This window comes from Castor canadensis, chromosome 12 (genome assembly GCF_047511655.1).
Source record: "Castor canadensis chromosome 12, mCasCan1.hap1v2, whole genome shotgun sequence".
NCBI lineage: Eukaryota > Metazoa > Chordata > Mammalia > Rodentia > Castoridae > Castor > Castor canadensis.
Window position 1 is genome coordinate 103675932 of NC_133397.1, and position 21440 is coordinate 103697371.

The window sequence follows — 21440 nt, forward strand, 5'->3', positions numbered from 1 at the left end:
TGTACCCTCCAATCACCAGTGTCCAAATATTCTGATGCTGTGTTGTGTGCATGTGGTCTTGGAAGACTCTCTGGTGCCCAGAAACTTCCAGACCAAAGGACTAGCTGCAGAAGTTTGAGGATCTATGACTCAATCTTTCTTCTACCTTCCAATCATCTCTGCAACTATATTTGAGACTATGGTAACCACATTCTGAATCCTAAGATGCTTTCTCAACCACCTGTAGCCAGAAGAGAGGAGCATACCTACTTCTTCCTGTCCTTGCCTGACTTCTACTTTGTTGGACTTAATTTCACTGTGATGAGTATCACCCTGTGTTCTTTCCAATGAATTGTGCCTAATCAGTACAGGACCCATCATGAGGAGATGAAAAACTGCTCAATGCTATTGGATGAAGGGATTGAGGAACAGAGAAGTACATTTTGACACATAGATCATTTTCTGTCTAGAGACACAAGACAACATTCAATTACATGGTGTCCAGGTGAGAAAAATCTCAGAACATAGGGCTCAGAGGCTGCCACCTTCTTAGTGCCTTCCACCTCTTCCCCAAGGCTACCTGAGCACTGCTGAGACCTGCCAAGTCGCTGGGACCTAAGGGTGAGGGTCCAGACAACTGAGGCCAGGAAGCATGTGCCAGACAAGGAGGCTAATGACTGTTTGCCATGGGCTCAATCACCCTGATTTTATGTGTTGGCAATTTCTCTGTGGACTAAGCCTAATAAAGAACTGGGTTTCTGGACCCTGAGTCCTGGCAGAAAATGGGAGAGCCTGGGACGAAGACACAGCTGTGCAGTGCAAAACTAGCAGCTTGTGGCAGGACCCATACAGCTTCCTTCCAGGTACCAAAACCTTCTGGTCTCCCAAATCAGCACCAGTAGGGGACTCAGAAGGGGAGAACTGAGTTTGCTGTGAAGAAGTTCCAGGCCAACATAAATTCAAAAGATCATTTCCAGTAAACAGTAAGGTCCCACCAAGACCCAATTCAAAGTTAGATTGCTTGATTCAGAATCCAGACTGCTCACCCTTACACCATGCAATCACTAGGGCAGACGTACTGTAGGCGCAAAGTCCACTCTCAGTATTGCCTCACCAGGCACCTTTTCCTGTAATACAGGACCTGGGGACAGGATCTGCCGTCCCCACCACATTCTCTCTGCCTGTCTTTGTGTTTGTATCTTGAAGAATGAGATTAAATCCATTTTGGGATTAAGGACATGGAAATGCATTTTAGGCCTCCTGAAAAACCCTTTGAACAAGCTGGTCTTCAAGTTTCCTGGTCTGATGTCAGTTTCCTGATGGCCCAAGTCTACACCTTTCCTTTTCTTAGCAATTATCCCCTTCCCACTGTTCACAGAGCACTTGATGATATGCAGAAAAGAAATTTGAGTTCATGGGAATTGTTACTTCCCCTCATCTCCCTTTCCCCTCCTTTTCTGCCTTCCTACTCCCCCTCTCTCTCTTCTCTTCCTTCCCTCCTCCTCCCATTATGTTGTGGATCACTAGATCTCTCCTTCCACCCGTCTTGCTCTCTACTTTCCCCTGCTCCCCTTTTCCCCAGTTCCCTCCACCCATCCATTCCTTACAACAAACTCCATCTCCCCTCTTCCTTGGCTATGGCTCTTTTTCCTTCCTCTTGCTCTCACCCTGCCCAACACAGTACACATATAGTCCAGTCTGAAACAGGAATTCTACCCATGTGAGAGGAGTGTGAGTAGTAGGTCTCTCTCCTGCCACAGAACCATTTGAATGTATTGGCTGGAAAGACAAGAAAAGTGACACAACCCTATTGCTGGACCTGTGGGCCTCAAGTAGTACTGGTTGGGTTGCTCCATATCTGACATGACCTGAAATAGGTAAGGTCAACTTGTGAAGGTCTGAATCTGCCAAAGTTAACAGCATTAAGTTAGCTCACTCACACAGTCTATCCAGTAATGCTGGGCCCTGTTTGGTTCTATATGTGGGACCAATGAATGAGCATATTTATAAGTCTTCTCAAAATATATAGTTACAACATATACTGAAGGTTATATACATAGCTATTTTAATCATGGTACTAGCTTATAAAGAGATCTTGTGGGGCTAGGATGTAATTCTTAAGTAATACATATGAACTGGTGTTTGATGACATTAAAATCAACAGTAGCTGAGTGTGTGGAAGCACATGAGAGGTGCAGACAGTAGGATTATGGGTTCCAGGCCAGCCTGGACTACATAGGAAAACCCTGAATCAAAATTTAAAAATAGCCAAATGCTGGTGGCTCATACCTGTCGTCCTTAATGCATGTGAGTCTGATATCTGGAGGATCAAAGTTTGAGCATAGTCTAGGCAAATAGTTTGAGAAATCCCATCTCCAAACTAACCAGAGCAAAATGAAATCTACTCAAGCTGTAGATCTCTGGCTTTGCAAGCACATGACCCTGTGTTAAATTCTGAGTCCCATGAATAAATAAATAATTAAAAAACCCAAGCAAACAAAATATAAGTGAAACCAAAACAACCCATCATAAAGGAAGATGTTAAGGGGCAACAATGGCAAACTTGATTTAGGTTTAATTAAAACCAACATCTGCCCCAATGAGAAAAAAGAACCCAACATTGAAAAGGAATGTATAGAGGTGTGCCTCAAATGATAGGGTGCCTGGTTTGTAAGTGCAAACCTGGATTTTAAATCTCATTTCAAAAAAATATCCAAAAGCAGAATCTGGCCTAAAAAAGATGGAATATTGATAAAGGAAAGAAAAAAAATGTTTTACTAATTTTTGGTGGCACTGGGGTTTGAACTCAGGGCCTCATGCTTCTGGGCAGGCATTCTAGTCCTTGAGCCATTCCACCCACCTGAAGGAAGGAAATCTTTAAACACTAGTAATGTATTCTCTTACTATGATCTACAACGCGGTGTTCCATACATTTCAACCCAGTGAGATATAATATGTGAATATTCAAAGAACACATGACACTTTTACATCAGCAATGTTTTACAGTTTTTACTTTAAGAAAAGCCTTAGAAGATATGCTCTAATATTAAAGAAATGGACTTCTGGTTATTTTTAAAGAAAGTGTAACTTGTTGGGAAGCCATTTCTTCTTTGATGATTTTGGCATTCATAAAAATGAACAATGAGAAATAGGCTTAGTCTTTTAGGAAAGAGAGGTGCTGGTATTGGCACAAGAGCACACATGTATTGAAACTGACAGATGACTCAGAAGCCCTTATCATTAGTGACTTTCACTGAGAACACATGGCTTGATATATCAAAGTGGACTGACAGTTGGAAGGCAGAAGCCAGTTCATGACAGCCTCCAAATTTTAATTCTGTTACTGCTACTCCAGGACATTACTTGGAACTCTGGGACCTACCTCTCTCACTCCTGTTGGAGCTATAGGTAGTGCCTTTGGATCTGAATTCTGGCTTCATCACTCTGTTTACAGGGTTAAGAACTCTCAAACAAGGTGTCAATCAACTTTCTCTCAAATAATTGTCAATAATTATAGATATTGTCATTCCTCAGAAGTGATGACACCTATGTGATTTCATGTGTTTTGGTTTCTTCTCCATAGTCCCTGGCTTAGATTCTTCTGCCACAAACACTATAATGGCAGGATCTTTCAGTCCTTTGTTGGCTCCAAGGGTAGAAATGAACATCCTAGAAATTAATGAGAAATTGTGCTGTTGGCTGGAAGACAGCAAGAAGCAGTTCCAAGATGAGTAAGGGAAATTTCTTGTATCTCATGTTACTTTTTTGCCCTGGCCAAACATCTGTGTAAATACAGTAAGTTTTGTAGGTTCACAGTCATCCAAGTGATGAATGAGCACCTATTTTCTCTATGAGAAATGAAATGTCTCCCAAACTGATTCTTAACTTCCCTTTTTAAAATAAATTTCACATTTCCATATTCCTAGAAACATGTAAGTTAACATTTCTTTCTGAATTTGCTAAGGATAGAAAAGTGGCAACACAGAGGAGCACAAATTGTATTAGGATGGGACTAGAGTTCAAAACCTAGTTATTGAGTTCTGATTAAGGGAGAGAATTTCCAGCTTCCCAAGAACTGGTCAAACCATCTTTATTAGGATCCTTTCTGTACCATGTCAGACCCTGCAGACATACATCAGTGTTGAGATCAACCCAAAGGCCTGGCATGATGAGCTTTCCCTGATTTTAAGCTTCCACTGAGTTCCAATTGGCAAAGCCCCATGCTGGTCATGCTAGAGACATTGTGGCAGAGCACAGTTCCTGCTTCAACGGAGGTACAGGGGATTCTGCTGCTAACAAAACTTATGGCATCATAGGTGACCACACTGAGACCAGGGAAACCCTGTTGAGTGGAAGCAGTAGGCCAGCCTGGAGGACAGGCTTTTCTGATGGGACCAGGAAGATTGTTGGATACTCTGTGGAGCAGTGGAAAGTGCTTCTGAGATATCAGACAATCTATAGTACACCCTGTCTGTCTCTAATCTGGTGAAACTTCAGGGTTACCCAATGACCAGCAGGTCCAGCTGGACCACCTCAAATATCTCAGCTATGAGACCTGAAGCCAAAGTGAAAATGAGGGTGTGTGGAGAAGACCATCAACATGAGAAATATACAAGTGAGAGTGCAGGCAGGACCTCCCCTCTGATGCTCAGCTGGGAAGGAGAGCCCGCTGCCCACTGCCCCATTAGTAAGGGGTGGTAGTGACTTAAGGAATCACATGAACAGGAGCCATGCACAATAGCAAGATTAGAAGAACTTATTCCAACTCTGAGCTGGATTTATCCTCATTTACTTACAACTTTCTTTTCAAAACTTCTTGGCAGAATTGTTTTAAATTGAACAGGACCTTAAAAAGTAAAAAAAAAAAAATAGACCCTTTTAAGGAAATCAATAGATAAGTTTTGGGAAAGAGCACGCTATATTATCTTTCCTTAGAATCAGAACATGAGTGTAGGAAACAATTTTGAAGTTGAAGAAGAAAAATATCCCCAAGACACTGTTGAGGTAACAATGTGTAGAGAGAGCATGGGCCTTGGAACAGTCTTTCTTTTTCTTTTTTTTTTCTCTTTGTTTGCATTATTGGGGTTTAAACTCAGGACTTCATGCTTGCTATGCCGGTGCTTTACTACTTGAGCCACTTTGTCTACCCTTTTTTACCTACTTCTTAAGGCAGTAGTCAACACAGGAGTTAATCCTAGTAAAATACTTTTAACAAGTGCCTTGTTATAAGAATGAGCTTTGAACAGTAAGCATTGAAATAATAAGCAGAGAATAAGCATTGAAAGCTTCTTGTTCTATTACTTTATACATAACACAAAGTTTATTGGTGTTACTGATATTTTTTTCAAGTCTTCCAGACAAGAACTTTTTAATCTGAGAGAAGTGTGCATGATGGGAATTCCAACACAAGGGAACTGTTAGCAGTAGTGTCTGAGCATATAGGAAATCACTGGTTCAGAACCAGTTCAGTGTTGTGACTTAGAGGTACAAGGCTTGACAACTAAAGTGGCCCAGATCAGAGTCTGACCTCAGTGATGTGAATTCTGACTCTGCCATTTACCGGTTGAGTCATCTTTCAAATTACTTGCATTTAAGTTTCATCTTTCCAATGGGGACAGCTAAATGTCATCAAGACACTGGGAAATTAAAATGTGGAAATCTCCAGACAGAACATGGGCCTGTGGCAATGTTTGTCCTGAGGAGGACCCTGCCTCCTCCACTGAAGGCAGTGCCCACTGCAGTGTGTCTAGCTGTCCACTGGGGTGTGTGCATCTGTCTTTTCTCAGAGTATGGAGACTAAAATCATCAAATCAGTGCTGGGGGGGAGAACCTGTTCCCCAGAAAGGGGCACTGGCAGAGAAACTGGTGACAGCTGAGAAGCTCATGTAAGGGGGCTATGAACAGGGCAGGAGGTCAGCAGGTGTACTGCTTTCTGAAGTACATTTCAGCCAGATGGATCTAAGAGCTAGCCTGGTCCAGGAGAAGGTATAATGTCACACCTCAGAACTGCCCATGTCCCAAAAAAGTGTCCTTGGCCAAATGAGTAGCTTATGGTGCATTTTTATGATGGGGATTTAGGAAGATACCTGGTTTTGGTCACAGAGTAGACCTGGACATTGTGAGGGAGTCTTACAGCAGGAGCGTTTTCTGACATGGGTGAACTTTTTTCTGTCTTCCTCTTTCTTTTGCCACTGGCAGGTCAAACAAAATGCTGGAATTCTGCTAAGGCTCATTGGGGGAAATTCTCACAAACATCTCTGTCAAAACCCAAATAATCCACGGTGTAACTCTTTGCAAGTTTCCATTATTCTCTCTGTTTTCCCTTGAGGAATCTAATGTACTCCCTCATTCAAGACCAGGCACAGAAGCTGTTCCAGTTAAGGCAGAAGTTACAGCAGGAGAGAGATGTATTATTTCTCCTCAGTTAACATCCCAAGGACCTCCTCATCCAGCATGACAGTGGCAATGACCAGGCCCAGGGCCTCCAGGAGCAAGTGGCTGAGCATTGCTGGATAGCCACATGCCTGGTCCTCAAGCTCAGCCCAGGTGTTGTGACCCCCAGCTCACAGACACTCCACTTGCAAAGTGACTTTTACCAGCTGTTTTGGCTTCCATATCAATTTTAGGTCCATGGCAAGAGCAGGAATGGCTGCATGGGAACACAAAAGGTAAATACATAGTGCGTATTTCATGTTCTCCCTGATGGATCATGACATTTGGATTAGGAGGGCAGCTTCTTTCTAGTGTTAAAGCAAATGTGGGGACATGACAGGTGACAGCTTGTTCCAGACTAAGAATGAAAGCTTCCCAGCCTCACACGTATTTGCTTTCTTTCTAATTCTGGACCATTGATCATTTTGTCTTTTCTGAAATTCAGTCTTCTGATCTATAAAAAGGGATCACATAGTAGTTGTAGCCATCAGAGGTAAGAATGGAATATTCTTGAATGCATATATAAAAATAATGATTCTCATTCTCTACATCTTCTTAGGTAGTTTTGGAAGGCATATACATGTCCTCTACTGCAGTGACACAGACTAGCTCCAAGGCCCTAAAAGCCTACCTTATTCCACCTATTCATTCCTCCCTCCCAAACCCAGAACTCCAAAGAATCATACCCTCATATATCACCAGCTTTGTTTACAAAGATATTTCTTGCAGTGTGTACTTTCTGTTTTAGTTATTTTAACCATGTTTTTCATAGAACAGAGGTTAATTTTAACAATGTCCAACTTATCCATTCTTTCTTTTCTGAATTACATTTTGGACAGTGTGTCTAAAAACAAATCCATGGTCACCTCTATTTTAGTCATTATTTTTGGGAGTTCTTTAAGAAGTTTGTAGGCTGGTGGTGTAGCTCAGTGATAAATGGTTTGCCATGCATGTGCAAGGCCCTTGGTTTTATTCCCAGCACTAGGGCAAAAGACAGTTTCTGGTTGACACTTGAGGTCTATGACCCATTCTGATTTAATTTTTATGTCAGTTATAAGATCTATATTTAAGTTCATTTTTGTGGCCTGTGAATGTCCATTTGTTCCAGCATCACTCATTGAAAAGATTACTTTTGCCTCTGAATGGTCTTTTCTTTGTTAAGTATATTTGTGAGGGTCTCTTTCTGAGCTCTATGATTAGTGAATTCTCTCAGGAGTACCATATCTCAGTTATGGTAGCTATCAGGGAAGTCTCAAATTTAGGCAGTGTCAGCTATGTTGCTGTCTTTCAGCATTGTCTTTTGGGGGTCTTTTGACTTTCCCTATACACTTGAGATTCTGTGTTTGGTATCTTGAGAATAACCTTATTGTTTTTAATTGGAAGTGCACTGCATTAATAGGTTGAGTTAGGAAGAACTGACATCTTGATAGCATTGAGACTTGTCCATGTACATGGAATATCACTTCATGGATATTGATAATCACTGAGTTATTTGCTCTGTTTTTCCCTGTGCCTTCCTATGTGTGTCCTCTATTCCTTGTCCATGAGAGCTGCATCTGTAGAATCCAGAGGCAGCTACAAAATGTGATAAACTCGGTAACAAAAGATTCTTTTAACAATGTTTCCATCTTCAGTTCAGTGTGCAATCTGGGTGGTACATGAAACTGGGATGTATAAACTGATGAATAATAAAAACAAGTCACACTATTCATGGGAATACAATATATGAGATGTGCACTATGATTTTCTCTGTGTGTCTTGAAATCCTCCGTGGATGTTTATGTCTCAATGCCAAAAGGTGTCATTGTATTTTTGTATTGGATATGTGGGATTAGTCAATGTTTAAGTGGACATTTCTAACTTTGATTGCAGGGAACCATGAAGATGAGGGAAACACTAATGAATTGAAATGGCTATCCCCCCCACACCAGGTTCAGCTTTTGGGATAGGATAGGTAAAATATGAAGAGAGTTTGCAAATGAACATTCCAAGTCAAGAGCAGCCACAAATTTCACAAGGTGTCCATTGTCCTGGTGGTGCTCATCTGTACCTAGGTAGAAATAATCAGCCTGTGAAGTCTTTGAGCTCACAGAACCTACCACTTCTCTCTCTTTTATGGATAAGTGGAGGATGAGATCCATATCTTGTTCATGTGTACTTGATCTTAACTTCTTGGCAGAGATTTTATAGCAAGGAACCTAACCAGACCAAAAAAAGAAAATGGTACCATGTTCTTCTATTCACAAAGATTCCCAAAATGACCAGGGTACTTGGACTTTACAGTGTCTCAGGAGCATTGACTGTTCTGCTTGATGTAAAAGTCAGCATAACTTATAGAAAAGGTTAAGTCACTGTTGGAGCCCTCTGTGTGTGCTGCACATCATACAGTATATGAGGGGAGTTGAAAAATCCTCTCTCATTACCCTGCTGTCCATTCAGTGCCCAGAGCTCCTCCTCCTGTCTGCTTTCATGAATGCAGCCTCACCTCATCCTTATTCCAGGGGAGTGTTTTCTTTCTGTTTGAAGGGATGCCCCTACCACATGTTACCACTACCTTATGCCTCTCTCAGGAGCACCTGGGAATCTTGTGGCTCATCCTCTTGATTTAATCACATTCTATCCCACCAGCCTGAGCAGATAGGGGCAGGGGAGAGAGTTAAAGAAGCTCTTGAGAACTCCTCCATGAAGGTCTCAAGACTTCCTCCAGTTACCATCACCTGTCTGACACCCACCATCTTCCTGCTGGAAGACCATTTACAATCTTCCCTGGATTCAGCTGATAAGTATTCCTTTAGAATGAGAACTGCACTCATAACAACCATATTTCTGGAGTTCCAATGGAAATTTCAGAGTGGTGAGCCAGAGAGGGAAGATCAAAGAGACTATTAACAGACACAGCCCTCACTGATTACTGAGCTTAATTTTAAGTTAAATCTCTCCTGCTATGTTGTTGCTAATTGTTGATACTGAACAGTGTACTTTGGACATTAGTGACCATCCAAACAGGAGGGTACTATTTACTACACCATTGGAGATACTGTTGTCATGGGCCCTCAACTCTAAGCCTCAGTCTCTCTGTCCTCTAAGTTGTCTTGTCAATGATAAGGTGCCACAAATCTACCAGTGCTCAAACAGCTCTTGAATGTTTGGAATTGTTTCTGAAGCCATGGTATGGAGTGTAGCTCTTTACTTCCCCTTGACTGTAACGTACCTTGTTCATTGTAGCTTCAAGACTCTTTTCTCTCTAAGGCTTTATAGCTTCCATGCATCAGTTCAGTTGTAATAACTCCACCAAGAACAACCAGAGATTCTGACAGAATAAGACCTGAATCTTGAAGAAACATTTCTAGAAAGCCACTATTGAAGTTTTTCTGATAACTAGGCAAAAGTATAGTTTTAACTGATCACCAGATTCAGGACAAGAGGGCACTGCGATATTAATTGAGCAAGTCAGGGACAGCTTGCCCCATTATTGAGCAAAAGAAATGTTCCATTTCTGAGAGGATAAAATCTGGAAACTTTCAGAACAGGAAGGTATCCTGTTCTCACCAAGAATACTTACATCCATGTGCCTAAAGTATCATGGTGTAATGGGTCATAACAGAAGTCTTCATTGTGATTCTTTCTGTCTGAATGTATTTTGCAGGAACTCAAGAAGATTAGAAGCAAGAAAAAGAGGAAGAGCCTGTGTTCTTCAGGTGATCTGAAATCATGGGCTATTGTGCAGGGATGTCTCCTGGAAATCTCAGATCTAAGAAAAAGCAGAAAGGGCTAAATATATCCACTTCAACTTCTCTGCCAGCTTGGAATGGGGTCTATGTTCTTGATGGCTCTTCTATTATTTGCCACCTTCTGTTACTTTTTCAGGTTTACTAACCTAGAGTCAGGCAGACCCAAGGTGAATTAAACTCAGGTTTTCCTGCAATCAGTGTGAACCTCTGCATTCCCTTATGTTAGGTATTTGGGAGGAGAGGAACATGCTCTTTTTGAACAGTTAGTTGTACGAGATTCCATAGCAAGAAAAGGCAACCAGAAAAAAATCATCTTAAACACAACAGTGAAAGAACGAGGCCTGGAATACCCATATCAGGAAGCTTTCATCACTGGAACCCTGCAAGTAACATAGAGCAAAATGCAACTTCTGTGATTCTCGTGGTGTGTATGCCATGCATACACCATACAGGAGGTTGAGTCTCCTTCCTCAGCAGCATGTTATCTGACTAGTGAGTTGAGCAACTGCAGTTCTAACCACACCCACACTGTTCTCAAACTGTCCTGACAGTCTCATTCTGCCTCAGTAAAAGGGCAGTTTTTGTTTCCTCCTCCTCTGCCTTCTGTGCCTCTCATTTAGCCTTCCCTTCAGGAGCAAGTGAGAAATTGTCAAGTCAAAACTTTCACTGTTTAACATTTTGTTCTCCTCACACACTTGGTCTCAGCAGGGAGCTGCAAGAGGATGGGATCATTACTGCAGTGCTGTATGACTCAGTGGATGAACAGTATTTGGCTCCAGTTGCCATGGCATGTCTGAGTTCCACCACTGTCTCAACACTTCAGCCTCCCTATCCGAGGAGCACATGTTGTGCTCTGGTCTGAATGTGTCTAGTGAGTACTTCCATTGCAAATAGAATAAGACTCACAGTGGTTTCCCATGTAGCCTCCTAGTCTTTAGTTCAGCCTTCTGTGTGAGAGAGCTTTCTCTGCTGCAGGCCCTGCAGCTACACCTGGGTTTCAATGATACTCTAGGACTGCATTTTTAGCACAGACAAAAGGTGGGTCGGGTAGCCTGTACTCTTCCTAGTCTCAGGCCACATCTCTGTCACAATGGTACAAACTGACAGATGCAGTGTGTCTAAACAATGAAAGCCAGGGTGAGGAGAGTGAGTGAATCCCACATTCTGTTTCATAATGGACCATCCCAAAAATTCTTCAATTGTCTTGTTAAATATCATTTCTGAACAATGTTCTTTCAGCAACTGCAGTTGTCCAAGGAGAATGGTAGTCTTACCTATGCTCCTAAAATCAGTCCTAAGATTGCTGGGCTCTAAGATCCAATCCAACTCTTCCTGACTTGTCCTCCTTAAACATTCCTCTGAGTACCTAAGCTTCCTTGCTTATGTATGGAGACTTCCCTGAAATAAAGCTGCATCCTGGCACCCCAAGCCTCAATGAATAGCAAGGATCTTGTGGCCTGGAGTGTGACAAATATTCTTTCACTTGTGGCAGTTTGTGTATTTCACCTGAGTCTAATCGGGGTCACTTGCTTCATGGGTTAGACTATCATGCAGGTACTTCTCTAAAGACAAATATAATGCCTTTCTGAATTCATAGAAAGATAATTTATGTCTCTGAGCCAAGATAAGTCCATGCACTTCCAATGCCTGAATAGAACTGCCTTATGTCTAAGGGGGCTTGTCTGAACTTGATTGTGGAAAATCTTGAAGATGAGGATGATGATACTGAAGAGCAAGTATCACCAGACTTGGCCCCCTAGTAAAAACCAGTGATTAAGGGAAGGTAACAATCATGGAAAATATGGAGAGTGACACTAAAAATCTGAGAAAGAGTAGAATTTTCCATTGATTGCTAAAAAAGATTCAACAGGCTTTTCATCCCATGTGGAAGACTATGGACAAAGGCATGGTGGTCTATTAAGAAACTCCTAATTAATTTTACATCTGAGAGAGGAATATTTTCAAAGAGTTTATATAGTCACCTGAACAGAGCCACCATGCAGAAGAATTGTACTTCTATTCAACTAAGGAATGACAGAAAGCCACTTTTAAGTAGCTGTGGAGATTGTGTGAAATATGAAACACACCTGTGGCATGTCAATACCATTTACTAGTTCAGAAAATGAACTTAAAAGCAAATCCAATGCATGTTTATTTGGAGTTCAATGAAGGAAGATACTTATATTCTTTGGCATTTAGAAAATGTAACTATATTTAGTAAAATAGTATTTTAAACTGTTACTACCAAGTTTTGTGGCTGGGAAAACAGGTGAGTTTTAAAACTGAATATACCCAGACAAGCAAATCTAGTCCCAGGTGCCCTCTGCCCTCAGTCAAAGACAAAAAACTATAGACTTCTCAAAGGAAGAAAAGTTCAAATCTAGCAAGGCAATCAGGTTTTATATTCTATTCAAAATCTAGAATTGTCAGAGAATTCCTTAAACTGAAGTGCTATTTTTTAATGCAAAAAGTAAGATTGAAGACCGAGAAGTGGGATTCCTGGAAAGAGTAATAAGCAGATAATTGTGGCTAATTTACCTGTTATTACAACCAGAAACAAGCACATATCTAACCTGCAGTACATTGCCCCTCCTTCCCTGAGGATCTGACCTCCAAAGCCCTGCACAAGCTAGGCAAGTTATTTCCCTGAGCCACAGGAACCTGTCCTGTCTTTTTGTAATATTTGCTATTTTGTTACTCTACAGGTTGTTTCCCTCTTCAGAATAGCAGCAAAACTCTTGAAATGAAAAAGATCTTAGACAGCAATAAAAGGAAAACAAGTGATATCTCTATGGCATTTTGCTGCCAGCCCAGGGAAAGTGGAACCTGCACAATGCCCAAGGTGATGGCTGCTGAGAAGTGGTCAGCAGGCTGAAATCTCACAGGTTTGCTACCTTCCAAGTTCATGGCTAGTTCTGGACAAGAGATTCAATATCTCAAGTAGCAGGAGGGCTTCTAAGTCCTAAGGGTCCAGGAGACCCATATAGACCCTCGAGTTCTCCAATGTCACAGACAGACTTCTAGATACAAGTGAGCTTTGATAAAAGTGAGCCGACTGGCTCCTCAGCCAATCACAGCGCTACTTTTCTTGATCATGATCTCCAGAGATCTCTGCCTGTGTCGTCCAGTGGCACTTTTCCTAAAGAAAGAATGGCAAACTATAGAAAGCTGATGACAGTGCACAATTTTTAAGGATGATGTTGGCCACAGCACACAAATGAATGCTGTCACAGAGAGACATTTGGAGAAGCCAGACCAAGGTTGTGGGGCTGAGCTGCAGCTGCACTGCACTCTGCCAGGTGCGACTCCTGGTAGAAAAATAATTAAAATAAAATAAAATGTATTAAAACTTTTAAAGGAAGACAAAGGGAAGAAATTTGTCAAAACAAACTACAATATTAAAATAAAAAGCAATGTGATATTGGTGTTGAGAAAAGACATCTAGAACAACAGCACGGTCAACAACACACTCACATGTATAAAATAATTTAATTTTTAAGAAAGGAGTTCTTTCAATTGACTGGAGAAAATTATCAGTAAATGATGTTTGTTGCCTATTTGGGGTAAAAGTTAAAGTTAGGTCCTGACTTTACACTGTCAGGAAAAACAAATCCCAGCCTGTGGCTCATGCCTGTAATCTTTGCTACTCAGGAGGGAGAGATCAAGAGGATCATGGTTCGAAGCCAGCTGGGGAAAATAGTTCTCAAAACCCTATATTGAAAACACAAAAAAGGCTGGTGGAGTGGTTCAAGTGGTAGAGCACTTGCCTAAAAATGTAAGGCCTTGAATTCAAGTCCCAGTGCAGCAATAAATAAAGAACATGGAGAGATTAATGTAAAAAAAAACTAGAGAAACCATAGGAGAACATATCTGATCATTAATAAGAAAGTAGTGAGATGAAAAATACAAGAATTTTGACTGAAAAATTTGCCCACAGTAATTCAAAACTTCTGTCTGTAATTAATACCTAATAGGGTGTAAAAGAAAGTTGTGTTATTTTCCTTATAGAAAACATACTTGCAAGAACATATTAAGAAATGTATACAATGTGTGAAGGGCTTACACACAACTACAAAGAATTGTAATCGAAAAATAAGCAAAAGTTAGGAATAAACCATTTTAAAACAAGAAATAAAAATGACCAGTTTATAAATGGATAGTCAATTCAATGTATATTCAAAGAAATTCTAGACAATGAGATATCTGTTTTACTCATGAGATTAGAAAACTCAAGATTAGTCCTCTTTAGATAGAGAAGTGATGGAAATAGACATTCTCACATTGTGTGAGAAAGAGAAATTGATTTAGAGTTCATGGTAAACAATTTATCAGCATTTCCCAAAATGGTAAGTTCTGTTTACCCACCAATTCCTTTGTAAGATTTCCTGAAGAGATAATTGCATGTGCATGTGCATCAACAAGAGTGTTTATTTCAGTGTGTTTGGGGTACAGTTTATGTGTCAGGATGAGACTATGTAGACTCTACCACTAACAAGTATTCTGACCATATGGAGACCAACATTTCTGTCTTCAGTTGTGTCATCTAAAAATAAAGAATGGGATATGAACTACCCTGTAAATTTGCTATGAGGAAGAAAGAAGATAATACATGTTCTGGCATGTAGTTAGACCTCAACAAATATTAGTCAGCATTAATAGTGAAAAGTTTGAAATAACTTCTTGTTCAAACAGAGAAAGCGTTCAATTATTGTGGGCTACCTCATATAAACTATATATACAGATAGATAGAGACACATACATGTATATTAGATATATACATACATTAGAAAAGAGTTTAACCAGTGCAACCTTTATTCAGTTTCATAGTTTTCATGACAGAGGGCACAAACAAATGGACCAAGCATATTTAAAACCTCAATTCATATGCTAGAGCATAACATGTCCATTTGCTTTCCAAAACAAATCAGATGGGCTCTGCCTATCCATGGAGAGACACCAAAAGTCACATGTCTAGGCACTTGGATACACAAACAATATAATCTACCAAACCTGGCTATCCATGATCCCATCAGTGAGTGTATGTAGCATTCTGTGGTGTGTGTGTGTGTGTGTGTGTGTGTGTGTGTATGGTTCTGTCTACCTTGAAGGCCCACATACATGGGCCACACAAGTGGGAGAAACACTATACCTGTTGACCTCCTAAGAGGATGAGATTACTATGGAACTTCAGCAATGTGGGCTGCTCCCCCACACATACTTGGGTAATTCCCAGTCTTCTTTCCAACTAAAGGTTTTTGGTCCTTCACAATATCCAAGTCAAATTTGCATTTAATTTCTTATAAAACATGTTTCATAACAATATTATAGACTATTGTTACTTACCCTCATAAATAAATATGCATCATGGGTCTTTGACAAGCACTCTTTGTTGAAACTAATGATGAAGATTATTTAGCAGTTGGGGGAATGGAGATGGGGAATTCCCTTAGCTCAACATTCAAATTGTGTCTCAGGAACACTGTTACACCTGCAACTGGTGTGCTCAATTTTCAAACCTAAGATCCAGGCTTTGTGGGGATAGGGCATAAGATGGCTTTGGGTTCTTGTCACCCAGCATAGAAGAAAGATGGGAAGGTCATAAGAAGTTCTGAGGACTGCAGTCTTGGATAGAGATATTACAATATCTAAAGACATTTTAGTGTAGACTGAGTCATGGAAAACATTTTGGTTTCATTTGATTTTATTGTTAAGTTAACTTGGTCTATATGTGGAACAAAAAGTTCAATTCCAGAGATGACAAATTCAGAAGCTCCAGAGGCAAGGTGGGGTGGATTGCATACAAGTTTTACTGCTGAAAGATAACAGAGTAAAACTGCATATGAAAAATTCAATGGCAAGTCTTGGCAGTCAAGGGCATTCAATTATTTTTATTTATAACATTTTTGTTTTGTTTTTGTTAGGGCTGGGTTTTTTTTCTTCTTGGTAGCACTTGGATTTGAACTCAGGGCATCCCACTTGTTAGGCAGGTGCTCTTGCTACTTGGGTCACTCTGCCAGCCCAGGGCATCCAATTATAAAAGAAAACAAGCACTGTCCCTCTAGGTGTCCTTGATATTACATAGAGTAGAGGTACTGGGCTTGAACACATGGTTTTGCACTTGCTAGGTAGGCACTCTACCAGTTGAGCCATACCTCCAGCCCTTTTTGCTCTGGTTGTTTTGAAGATAGTGTCTTGCTTATTGTCCAGACTGGCCTGGAACACAATCCTATTTTATGCTTCCCACCATAACTGGAAATACAGGAGGCACCACCATGTCCAGTTTTTTTCTTGAGATGCAGTGTTGTGAAATTGTTTTAGGGGTGGGGCCTGCATTGCCCTGGATCTGTGATCCTCCCCATCTCAGCCATGCACTAGTTTGGGATGACAGGCATGTGCCAGCAACACGGGGTTTGCTGCTATTCTTAAGTGTGCATTTTCTTTGGTATATGTTACCTGCCTTCTTGAGTTCAAAATTTATTTAATGCCAAAGATGTATAATTACATCAACATCAAAATGCAGTTTTTTCTTTCTTGGAAAAACACAAGGTTCTTTCATCCCAGTACAATAATTTTTCACTGTGGAGCACTGACCTATTCCTAATTGAAGTCCAAAGATTCAAGTTCATGTACTCAAGGAGAGGACTATACAAATTTTTCACTAAGGTCAAGCACGATATCTGACTCATTTGATGCTGCCAGATAGTGTCCTACTGTCACCCAATGCAGCAGGGACACAGTGGGCAGCAGCCTGTTTGCCACCAGTGCTTGATCATGTTTGTTTAGTAGGGTTTGCAAATACAATGAGCATAAATTGTGTGACCTGGCCACCATGGACCCTACCTGGTTACTGTTGCCAGAGGATTTGCACTTCTGTGGAGGAATAATATGAGGAGCTAATATAAGCATCATGATTATATAACCTGTGGAATGAATGAAAAATGAGTTGAAGCCAGACTTTATTCTGCCAGTTAAGATCACCTCACTTTTGAACAAGTCTCTTAAATTTTTGTGTTACTTTTGCCCACCTGTGAAGTGTTTTATCTGTACCTCAAAGTTATAATGTCATAGGACCTAGAGTTCAGTACTGCTCCACAGGTATCTCACTGAAACATCAAGCAATACCAGGGACTAGGCACTGTTCCAGGTACAAATCCAACAAATTCAAAAGGTGAATTCATTATCTTCATTTACTCAAACCAGCTTTCAGACAGAAGACATTGTAATCTCAGTGGCAGTCCCTACAGTTATCCACATGGAAGCCTCTGGGATCCTTCTGGACTTTAGCTCTCCCTTAGTCCTGAATTAACAAATGGTGTAGTCCCCTCAGAGGCACCTTCACTGATTTTCACAATCCAGCACTCCCTCACTAATCTTGTCTCAGTGTGCTTGCATTGGTGTTTTCTCTGTCTTGATAGCTCCTCACCTGATTTCACAAATCTGGTGTCTTATTCAGATCTTAGCTCAAATGTCTTTTTAGTGACATCTCATTCACCTCTTCAACCCTTTCTATCCAGAGATGCTCTCCAGCCCCACTCTTCATCTCATGTACTCTTTTACCTTTTCTTAGCGTACCTGAAATTTTCTCTCTCTCTCTGTCTCTCTCTCTCTCTCTGTCTCTCTCGGTGTTTGTGTGTGTGTGTGTATGTGTTTGTCTGTACATCTCTGCTCCAAAGGTACAGGAACTGTCTATAGTACACACTGGATACTCAGCCAGTGCAATCACCAGTACCAGGGATTGAACTTATGGATTGCTAGGCAAGTCCTCTATTGTCCCAAGACCTTTTGGTTTTATTTTGTTTTTGAGACAGTTTCTTGCTAATGTTGTCAAAGCTGGCTTTAAATGCCCTCCTCCTGCCTCTGCCTCCTGAGAAGCTGGGATTACAGATGTGTACCACTATACCCAGCTACTATAATCACTATTGTACTGATGTGATAAATATCCAACCCTACTATAACTCAACTTCTTAAACCTTCCCCACCTGCACATGCCATGGTAATTGGTTTCATGACTTTTAGCTACAAGTGACCCTGTGGCTGCCTGACTCTGCTATCATATTCTTCCAATCAGTTCTGTCTACAACCCATAGACAAACCATTTCTCTCCATTGTCAAATCTCTGGCCTCTCCTTGTCCCCATAAGCTCATCTGATGACATTATGCATTATTTTACTTAGATAATAGAAGTAGTCAAGAGAGCAAGGACAGTCCTCAGCAAATCTATTCTTACACTGTGCCTTCTATGGTTGTGTATTAGATCCAACTCTCTACTGCCTCTAGAGGCTTTCCTGGTGTGACTTCCCTGTCACAGTTTTGTCAGTAGGTGGCAGAGAGAAAAGATGGCTTGTCTATGCTCTGCATCTTGACCCATGAGCATTTGAATGATTAGTAGCCTGACATTTGAAAAAAAAAATCCAACTTCCTGTCACTCAAGGCCACCTCTGTGCCATCAGTTTATCTCTTAACTGGCTTATACCCATCAACATTCAATGTGTTCTAATACTGCCTATCTCTGGCAACAAAACTTTCCCTTGACTCCATACCTATGATGCCACATTTGTGCTCTCTTTCACAGTAGCAAAACTCTTTGAATATGTGTGAGACGATTTGTCACCACATTCTTCCCTCTCATTCTCTTCTTAAATCTATTCCCATCAGGCTTTGGGCTGCACCAATACACAGAAATCATTACTGTCAAGGTAATCAGTGACTGTCACATTGACCCATGCTGTGGCTATTTTTCTGTTCTAGCTTTGCTCTAGCTCTCAGCTGCACTTGTCCCAGACAGTCACTCTTTCTAAAAACTCCTCTTCATTTGGCCTCAGAGAAATAAATGTTTTAATTTGTCATACTATCTCTTTGGCTGCTCTTGGTGTCTTCTGTTTCTTCTTCCTATCTTCTGGACTTAGCTACCCAAGGTTTAGTCTCTTTTGCAGTTCCATCCAAAAATCTGAGGGACACCCCACCCTTGAATTGTGGTGTCCACATTTGTATTTGTGTTTTTCTGCCCAGGCTGCCTTGAACTATAATCCTCCTATCTATGCCTGGTTCAATAATAATTACAGATATCTATCATGATACTTTGTTTATATGTAGAGATAGGATTTCACTAAAGCCTTTCCCTGACCTGGGTCTTGATTAACAGTCATCTGGATCCCTACCTCCTGAGTAACTGGGAAAATAGGCATGAGCCACCACACCTAACCTCAAACATGAATTCATGATATTCCCCACTTCTTATTATATCTTTCTTCCTTTTTGAGGAAACTTTGCTCTGAAGTGTCCTCAGGATGAATCCCAGAAACAACCCTTTATACTTCTTTTTCTCCTACATGCTCAATCTGTGAATCCTAAGATTCTACCCGTTCAATGTATCTACTCAGCATTCCACTGGAATCATGTGGACCCCAAATGGTAATTTCCAGCCTAGACTATTCCATCTTCACCTCTACAGGCTCTTCTCTTCAGCCTGTTAGAAATAACACCCTGAAGAATTGTGACTGGAGTCACAATTGAAGACACAGAAGTGGAGAATTGTCTTGGCAAGGCAAAATTTACTTCTGCTGAAGGGTGCATTGGCAAATGGACACAGCATGCACAAAGGGGCAGGGCAGTCTGACCCTCCTAATATTCCTGATACAACTGACCCTGCATCTTGACCTGGATAGGGCCAGATTGAAAGTTCACAAGCTACTCAATTGGCTGAAATTCGAAACTAACTTGGGGGAGGGGTTAAGATACACAACATGAAAATTTTCATGGGCAAAGGGGCTTAGCAAGAATCTGAAAGAAGAACCTGGAACTATAGACAATGCAGGTAATTAAAATGGATGTACACAGTTTGATGGAAAAGAGTGCTTCCTCACACTTCCTTCATCTTTAATTTATATTCTTCAAACTCATTTAACATTAATTGACTTTCTATTTCAGCTGTGTTTAACAACAGCTGGTGTGACACAGGAATTGGCTTAGTTAGGGTAGTCTCTATGAGGCAAACAGTCAATCCTCATACAAAGGGAATAATTCAGCACCCAATTAAGGTCACAGCCCCAAATACGTCAATGAGGGATGTTAGAATTGAGGCTATTACTCCTTTCCATTTTCTAAACAATTGTTCTAGCCAGTTAGTAAAGGGTCATTTATCCCTGAGTTTTTAGCCAATTTTCTGACAGAGCTGTTAGGTGTTGGAGAACCTTGGTTATGGTCCCACCCAGAGCTGTGTTGTTGGGGATGAATGTACAACATTTGACCCCAACAAGGACAGAGACACCCCCCCCAACTTTTCTGCCAGAGTCATGCCTAGGGCCATCAGGTTTTCCCATGCCATGGTGGGGCCTGCTTAGTTCTGCAATTTCCTTCATTGTATCCCTGTTATAATTGGCAAATCTCTGTTGGTTATAATAGGTATAGTCAATCAAGTCCAAATTCTTATTAATAGTGCATCACTAGAACAGTGCTGATTTAAATCCTGCTATTTGATTTTTTCCTTTGAATTTATCAGACTCCCTGTGGGAACCCAATGCATCTGTGTAGACATGGTTAGGGAAGATTTGGGTTATCATAATGCCAGGGTGAAAGGAATAGCCTATTGGACTAAAGTGCAAGTCCCACTCCATTTGACTAGAAGAGTCTTTAGTAAACATCCACCACAATACTACCAGATGTTTGCTTGGGCAACAGTCACAGCAGATTGACTGCTTAACTCTCCAAAGACTGGCCTTCACTACACCCATAGGCATTTCCCATTGACTCTAATTCCTCCCCCCAACCTGAGAGGCATGAGGCATAGTTAGAGTTTTAGGATGGGGGTCTTATCAACCAGGGTGGCTTTTGCCCCCCAAAATCTTTGACTGTGGGAAACAGTAGTGACAGGGTCATACAAGACTCATTGCCCCAGACTGTCCTTTTCCTGGAAGAGTGTTATATATTTCATTTAGTAGAGTCTGAGGTCCATCCCATAAGGAAAGGAGCAACTTGAGGCTCTGGCCTTCCTTTCACACACGTGTAACTTGTTTTTGTTTAAGGTGTGGACAGGATATTTAATCCATTTCAACCAGGCATTAGTTTCCCCATAACCAGTTTTAATAGAAATTGTTGGCTTTGAATCCTTAACCTTCACTACTGGTACCTTAGTTTGTCCACTATTAGGTTCAAGGGATGGCATCAGAGATAGAGGCTACTTGTCAGGAGGTGACATAGTTGTGATGCCTCTTCCAGAGACACCGGCTCCCAATCCATAATGCCTCAAGATGGAAGGCTCTATGGTCATGGTATGTGGGTTATCTGTGACCAACAAAGGGG

General features: G+C 41.0%; 1 non-coding gene across 1 annotated transcript; it reads left to right on the plus strand.

The window, feature by feature from the left end:
* The first annotated feature begins 18408 nt into the window (after positions 1 to 18408).
* LOC141415322 (small nucleolar RNA SNORA17) lies at positions 18409 to 18540 on the plus strand. Its single transcript, XR_012440296.1, has one exon. It is a non-coding gene; the product is annotated as a small nucleolar RNA SNORA17 (small nucleolar RNA).
* Positions 18541 to 21440: the final 2900 nt, after the last annotated feature.